This window comes from Arachis stenosperma, chromosome 7, assembly GCF_014773155.1.
Source record: "Arachis stenosperma cultivar V10309 chromosome 7, arast.V10309.gnm1.PFL2, whole genome shotgun sequence".
In the NCBI taxonomy this organism is placed as follows: Eukaryota; Viridiplantae; Streptophyta; class Magnoliopsida; order Fabales; family Fabaceae; genus Arachis; species Arachis stenosperma.
Window position 1 is genome coordinate 33173286 of NC_080383.1, and position 6003 is coordinate 33179288.

General features: G+C 42.3%; 1 non-coding gene across 1 annotated transcript; it reads left to right on the forward strand.

Annotated features, from left to right (window-relative positions):
• Positions 1–5523: 5523 nt before the first annotated feature.
• On the forward strand, positions 5524–5631 carry LOC130943137 (small nucleolar RNA R71). The gene has a single exon (XR_009071669.1). It is a non-coding gene; the product is annotated as a small nucleolar RNA R71 (small nucleolar RNA).
• Positions 5632–6003: the final 372 nt, after the last annotated feature.

The following is a 6003-nucleotide window of genomic DNA, read 5'->3' on the forward strand; positions in this document are numbered from 1 at the left end:
GAATGGTGATGAGTGTCACGGATCATCACATTCATCAAGTTGAAGAACAAGTGATATCTTGGACAAAGAACAAGCGGAATTGAATAGAAGAACAATAGTAATTGCATTAATACTCGAGGTACAGCAGAGCTCCACACCTTAATCTATGGTGTGTAGAAACTCCACCGTTGAAAATACATAAGCACAAGGTCTAGGCATGGCCGAATGGCCAGCCTCCCAATGATCTAAGATAGCATAAAACACGAAGATAGCTACCGAGACCTTAATCTATGATGTGTAGAAACTCCACCGTTGAAAATACATAAGCATAAGGTCTTACTTATAGAAAACTAGTAGCCTAAGGTTTACATAGATGAGTAAATGACATAAAAATCCACTTCTGGGCCCACTTGGTGTGTGCTTGGGCTGAGCAATGAAGCATTTTCGTGTAGAGACTCTTCTTGGAGTTAAACGCCAGCTTTTATGCCAGTTTGGGCGTTTAACTCCCATTTGGGTGCCAGTTCCAGCGTTTAACGCTGGGATTCCTGAGGGTGACTTTGAACGCCGGTTTGGGCCATCAAATCTTGGGCAAAGTATGGACTATCATATATTTCTGGAAAGCCTAGGATGTCTACTTTCCAACGCCGTTGAGAGCGCGCCAATTGGGCTTCTGTAGCTCCAGAAAATCCACTTCGAGTGCAGGGAGGTCAGAATCCAACAGCATCTGCAGTCCTTTTCAGTCTCTGAATCAGATTTTTGTTCAGGTCCCTCAATTTCAGCCAGAAAATACCTGAAATCACAGAAAAACACACAAACTCATAGTAAAGTCCAGAAAAGTGAATTTTAGCTAAAAACTAATAAAAATATACTAGAAACTAACTAGATCATACCAAAAACATACTAAAAACAATGCCAAAAAGTATATAAGTTATCCGCTCATCACAACACCAAACTTAAATTGTTGCTTGTCCTCAAGCAACTGAAAATCAAATAGGATAAAAAGAAGAGAATATGCAATGAATTCCAAAAACATCTATGAAGATCAGTATTAATTAGATGAGCGGGGCTTTTAGCTTTTTGCCTCTGAACAGTTTTGGCATCTCACTCTATCCTTTGAAATTCAGAATGGTTGGCCTCTTTAGGAACTCAGAATCCAGATAGTGTTATTGATTCTCCTAGTAGAGTATGCTGATTCTTGAACACAGCTACTTTATGAGTCTTGGCCGTGGCCCAAAGCACTCTGTCTTCCAGTATTACCACCGGATACATACATGCCACAGACACATAATTGGGTGAACCTTTTTAGATTGTGACTCAGCTTTGCTAAAGTCCCCAATTAGAGGTGTCCAGGGTTCTTAAGCACACTCTTTTTGCCTTGGATCACAACTTTATTCTTTCTTTTTCTTTCTTCTTCTCTTTCTTTTTTTTCGGTTTTTTTTTTGCCTCTTTTTTTTTTTATATTCACTGCTTTTTCTTGCTTCAAGAATCATTTTTATGATTTTTCAGATCCTCAGTAACATGTCTCCTTTTTCATCATTCTTTCAAGAGCCAACCTTCATGAACCACAAATTCAAGATACATATGCACTGTTTAAGCATACATTCAGAGAACAAGAGTATTGCCACCACATCAAAATAATTAAACTATTATAAAATTCAAACTTCATGCAATTCTTTTCTCTTTTTTCATTTAAGCACATTTTTATTCAAGAAAGGTGATGGATTCATAGGACATTCATAACTTTAAGGCATAGACACTAAGACACTAATGATCACAAGACACAAACGTGGATAAACATAAGCATAAAATTCGAAAAACAGAAGAATAAAGAACAAGGAAATCAAAGAACGGGTCCACCTTAGTGATGGCGGCTCTTTTCTTCCTCTTGAAGATCCTATGGAGTGCTTGAGCTCCTCAATATCTCTTCCTTGTCTTTGTTGCTCCTCTCTCATGATTCTTTGATTTTCTCTAATTTCATGGAGGATGATGGAGTGTTCTTGATGCTCCACCCTTAGTTGTCCCATGTTGGAACTTAGTTCTCCTAGGGAGGTGTTCAGTTGCTCCCAATAGTTTTGTGGAGGAAAGTGCATCCCTTGAGTCATCTCAGGGATCTCATGATGAGAGGGGTCTCTTGTGTGCTCCATCCTTTTCTTAGTGATGGGCTTATCCTCATCAATGGGGATGTCTCCCTCTATGTCAACTCCAACTGAATAACAGAGGTGACAAATGAGATGAGGAAAGGCTAACCTTGCTAAGGTAGAGGACTTGTCTGCCACCTTATAGAGTTCTTGGGCTATAACCTCATGAACTTCCACTTCTTCTCCAATCATGATGCTATGAATCATGATGGCCCGGTCTAGAGTAACTTCGGACCAGTTGCTAGTGGGAATGATTGAGCGTTGAATGAACTCCAACCATCCTCTAGCCATGGGTTTGAGGTCATGCCTTCTCAATTGAACCGGCTTGCCTCTTGAGTCTCTCTTCCATTGTGCGCCCTCTTCACATATGACTGTGAGGACTTGGTCCAACCTTTGATCAAAGTTGACCCTTCTAGTGTAAGGATGTTCATCTCCTTGCATCATGGGCAAATTGAATGCCAACCTTACACTTTCCGGACTAAAATCCAAGTATTTCCCCCGAACCATAGTAAGATAATTCTTTGGATTTGGGTTCATACTTTGGTCATGGTTCTTGGTGATCCATGCATTAGCATAGAACTCTTGAACCATCAAGATTCCGACTTGTTGAATGGGGTTGGTAAGAACTTCCCAACCTCTTCTTCGGATCTCATGTCGGATCTCCGGATATTCACCCTTTTTGAGTGAAAAGGGGACCTCGGGGATCACCTTCTTCAATGCCACAACTTCATAGAAGTGGTCTTGATGCACCCTTGAGATGAATCTCTCCATCTCCCATGACTCGGAGGTGGAAGCTTTTGCCTTCCCTTTCCTCTTTTTAGAGGTTTCTCCGGCCTTGGATGCCATAAATGGTTATGGAAAAACAAAAAGCAATGCTTTTACCACACCAAACTTAAAATGTTTGCTCGTCCTCGAGCAAAAGAAGAAAGAAGAGAGTAGAAGAAGAAGAAATGAGGAGAAAGAGAATGGCTTTGTATTCGGCCAAAGGGGAGTGAGATGGTGTTTAAGGTGTGCGAAAATGAAGGAGTGAAGGAGGGTTTATATAGGAGAGGGGGAGAGGGTTGTTCGGCCATTTGAGGGTGGGTTTGGGTGGGAAAGTGGTTTGAATTTGAATGGAGGAGTAGGTGGGGTTTTATGAAGGATGGATGTGAGTGGTGAAGAGAAAGAAGGGATTTGATAGGTGAGGGGTTTTTGGGGAAGAGGTGTTGAGGTGATTGGTGAAGAAGAGAGAGAGAGTGGTAGGGTAGGTGGGGATCCTGTGGGGTCCACAGATCCTGAGGTGTCAAGGAAAAGTCATCCCTGCACCAAATGGCATACAAAATCACGTTTTGTGCCATTTCTGGCGTTAAACGCCGGGCTGGTGCCCATTTCTGGCGTTTAACGCCAGCTTCTTGCCCTTTTCTGGCGTTTAACGCCAGTCTGGTGCCCCTTTCTGGCGTTAAACGCCCAGAATGGTGCCAGACTGGGCGTTAAACGCCCAACAGCTAACCTTACTGGCGTTTAAACGCCAGTAAGTGCGTCCTCCAGGGTGTGCTATTTTTCTTCCTGTTTTTCATTCTGTTTTTGCTTTTTTCATTGATTTTGTGACTTCTTATGATCATCAACCTACAAAAAAGATAAAATAACAAAAGGAAATAGTTAATTATAAAACATTGGGTTGCCTCCCAACAAGCGCTTCTTTAATGTCATTAGCTTGACAGAGGACTCTCATGGAGCCTCACAAAAGATCAGAGCAATGTTGGAACCTCCCAACACCAAACTTAGAGTTTGAATGTGGGGGTTCAACACCAAACTTAGAGTTTGGTTGTGGCCTCCCAACACCAAACTTAGAGTTTGACTGTGGGGGCTCTGTTTGGCTCTGTTTTGAGAGAAGCTCTTCATGCTTCTTCTCCATGGTGATAGAGGGATATCCTTGAGCCTTAAACACAAAGGATTCTTCATTCACTTGAATGATTAACTCTCCTCTATCAACATCAATCACAGCCCTTGCTGTGGCTAGGAAGGGTCTGCCAAGGATGATGGATTCATCCATGCACTTCCCAGTCTCTAGGACTATGAAATCAGTAGGGATGTAATGGCCTTCAACTTTTACCAGAACATCCTCTACAAGTCCATAAGCTTGTTTTCTTGAGTTGTCTGCCATCTCTAGTGAGATTTTTGCAGCTTGCACCTCAAAGATCCCTAGCTTCTCCATTACAGAGAGGGGCATGAGGTTTACACTTGACCCTAAGTCACACAAGGCCTTCTTGAAGGTCATGGTGCCTATGGTACAAGGTATTGAAAACTTCCCAGGGTCCTGCCTCTTTTGAGGCAGTTTTTGCCTAGACAAGTCATCCAGTTCTTTGGTGAGCAAAGGGGGTTCAATCTCCCAAGTCTCATTTCCAAATAACTTGTCATTTAGCTTCATGATTGCTCCAAGGTATTTAGCGACTTGCTCTTCAGTGACATACTCATCCTCTTCAGAGGAAGAATACTCATCAGAGCTCATGAATGGCAGAAGTAATTCCAATGGAATCTCTATGGTCTCATTTTAAGCCTCAGATTCCCATGGTTCCTCATTGGGGAACTCATTGGAGGCCAGTGGACGTCCAGTGAGGCCTTCCTCAGTGGCGTTCACTGCCTCTTCTTCCTCCCAGAATTCGGCCATGTTAATGGCCTTGCACTCTCCTTTTGGATTTTCTTCAGTATTGCTTGGGAGAGTACTAGGAGGGAGTTCAGTGATTTTCTTGCTCAGCTGACCCACTTGTGCCTCCAAATTCCTAATGGAGGACCTTGTTTCAGTCATGAAACTTTGAGTGGTTTTGATTAGATCAGAGACCATGGTTGCTAAGTCAGAGATATTCTGCTTAGAACTCTCTGTCTGTTGCTGAGAAGATGATGGAAAAGGCTTGCCATTGCTAAACCTATTTCTTCCACCATTAGTGTTGTTGAAACCTTGTTGAGGTCTCTCTTGATTCTTCCATGAGAAATTTGGGTGATTTCTCCATGAAGAATTATAGGTGTTTCCATAGGGTTCTCCTAGGTAATTCACCTCTTCCATTGAAGGATTCTCAGGATCATAGGCTTCTTCCTCAGATGAAGCTTCCTTAGTACTGCTTGGTGCATTTTGCATTCCAGACAGACTTTGAGAAATCAAATTGACTTGTTGAGTCAATATCTTGTTCTGAGCCAGAATGGCATTCAGAGCATCAATCTCAAGAACTCCTTTCTTCTAATTAGTCCCATTGTTCACAGGATTCCTTTCAGAAGTGTACATGAATTGGTTATTTGCAACCATTTCAATTAGTTCTTGAGCTTCTGCAGGCGTCTTCTTCAGATGAAGAGATCCTCCAGCAGAGCTATCCAAAGACATCTTGGATAGTTCAGAGAGACCATCATAGAAAATACCTATGATGCTCCATTCAGAAAGCATGTCAGAAGGACACTTTCTGATTAATTGTTTGTATCTTTCCCAAGCTTCATAGAGGGATTCTCCATCCTTCTGTCTGAAGGTTTGGACTTCCACTCTAAGCTTACTCAATTTTTGAGGTGGAAAGAACTTCGCCAAGAAGGCATTGACTAGCTTTTCCCAAGAGTCCAGGCTTTCTTTAGGTTGAGAATCCAACCATGTTCGAGCTCTGTCTCTTACAGCAAAAGGGAATAGCATGAGTCTGTAGACCTCAGGGTCAACCCCATTAGTCTTGACAGTGTCACAGATTTGCAAGAATTCAGCTAGGAACTGATGAGGATCTTCCAATGGATTTCCATGGAACTTGCAATTCTGTTGCATTAGAGAAACTAATTGAGGCTTAAGCTCAAAGTTGTTTGCTCTAATGGCAGGGATAGAGATGCTTCTCCCATAGAAGTCGGGAGTAGGTGCAGTAAAGTCACCCAGCACCTTCCTTGC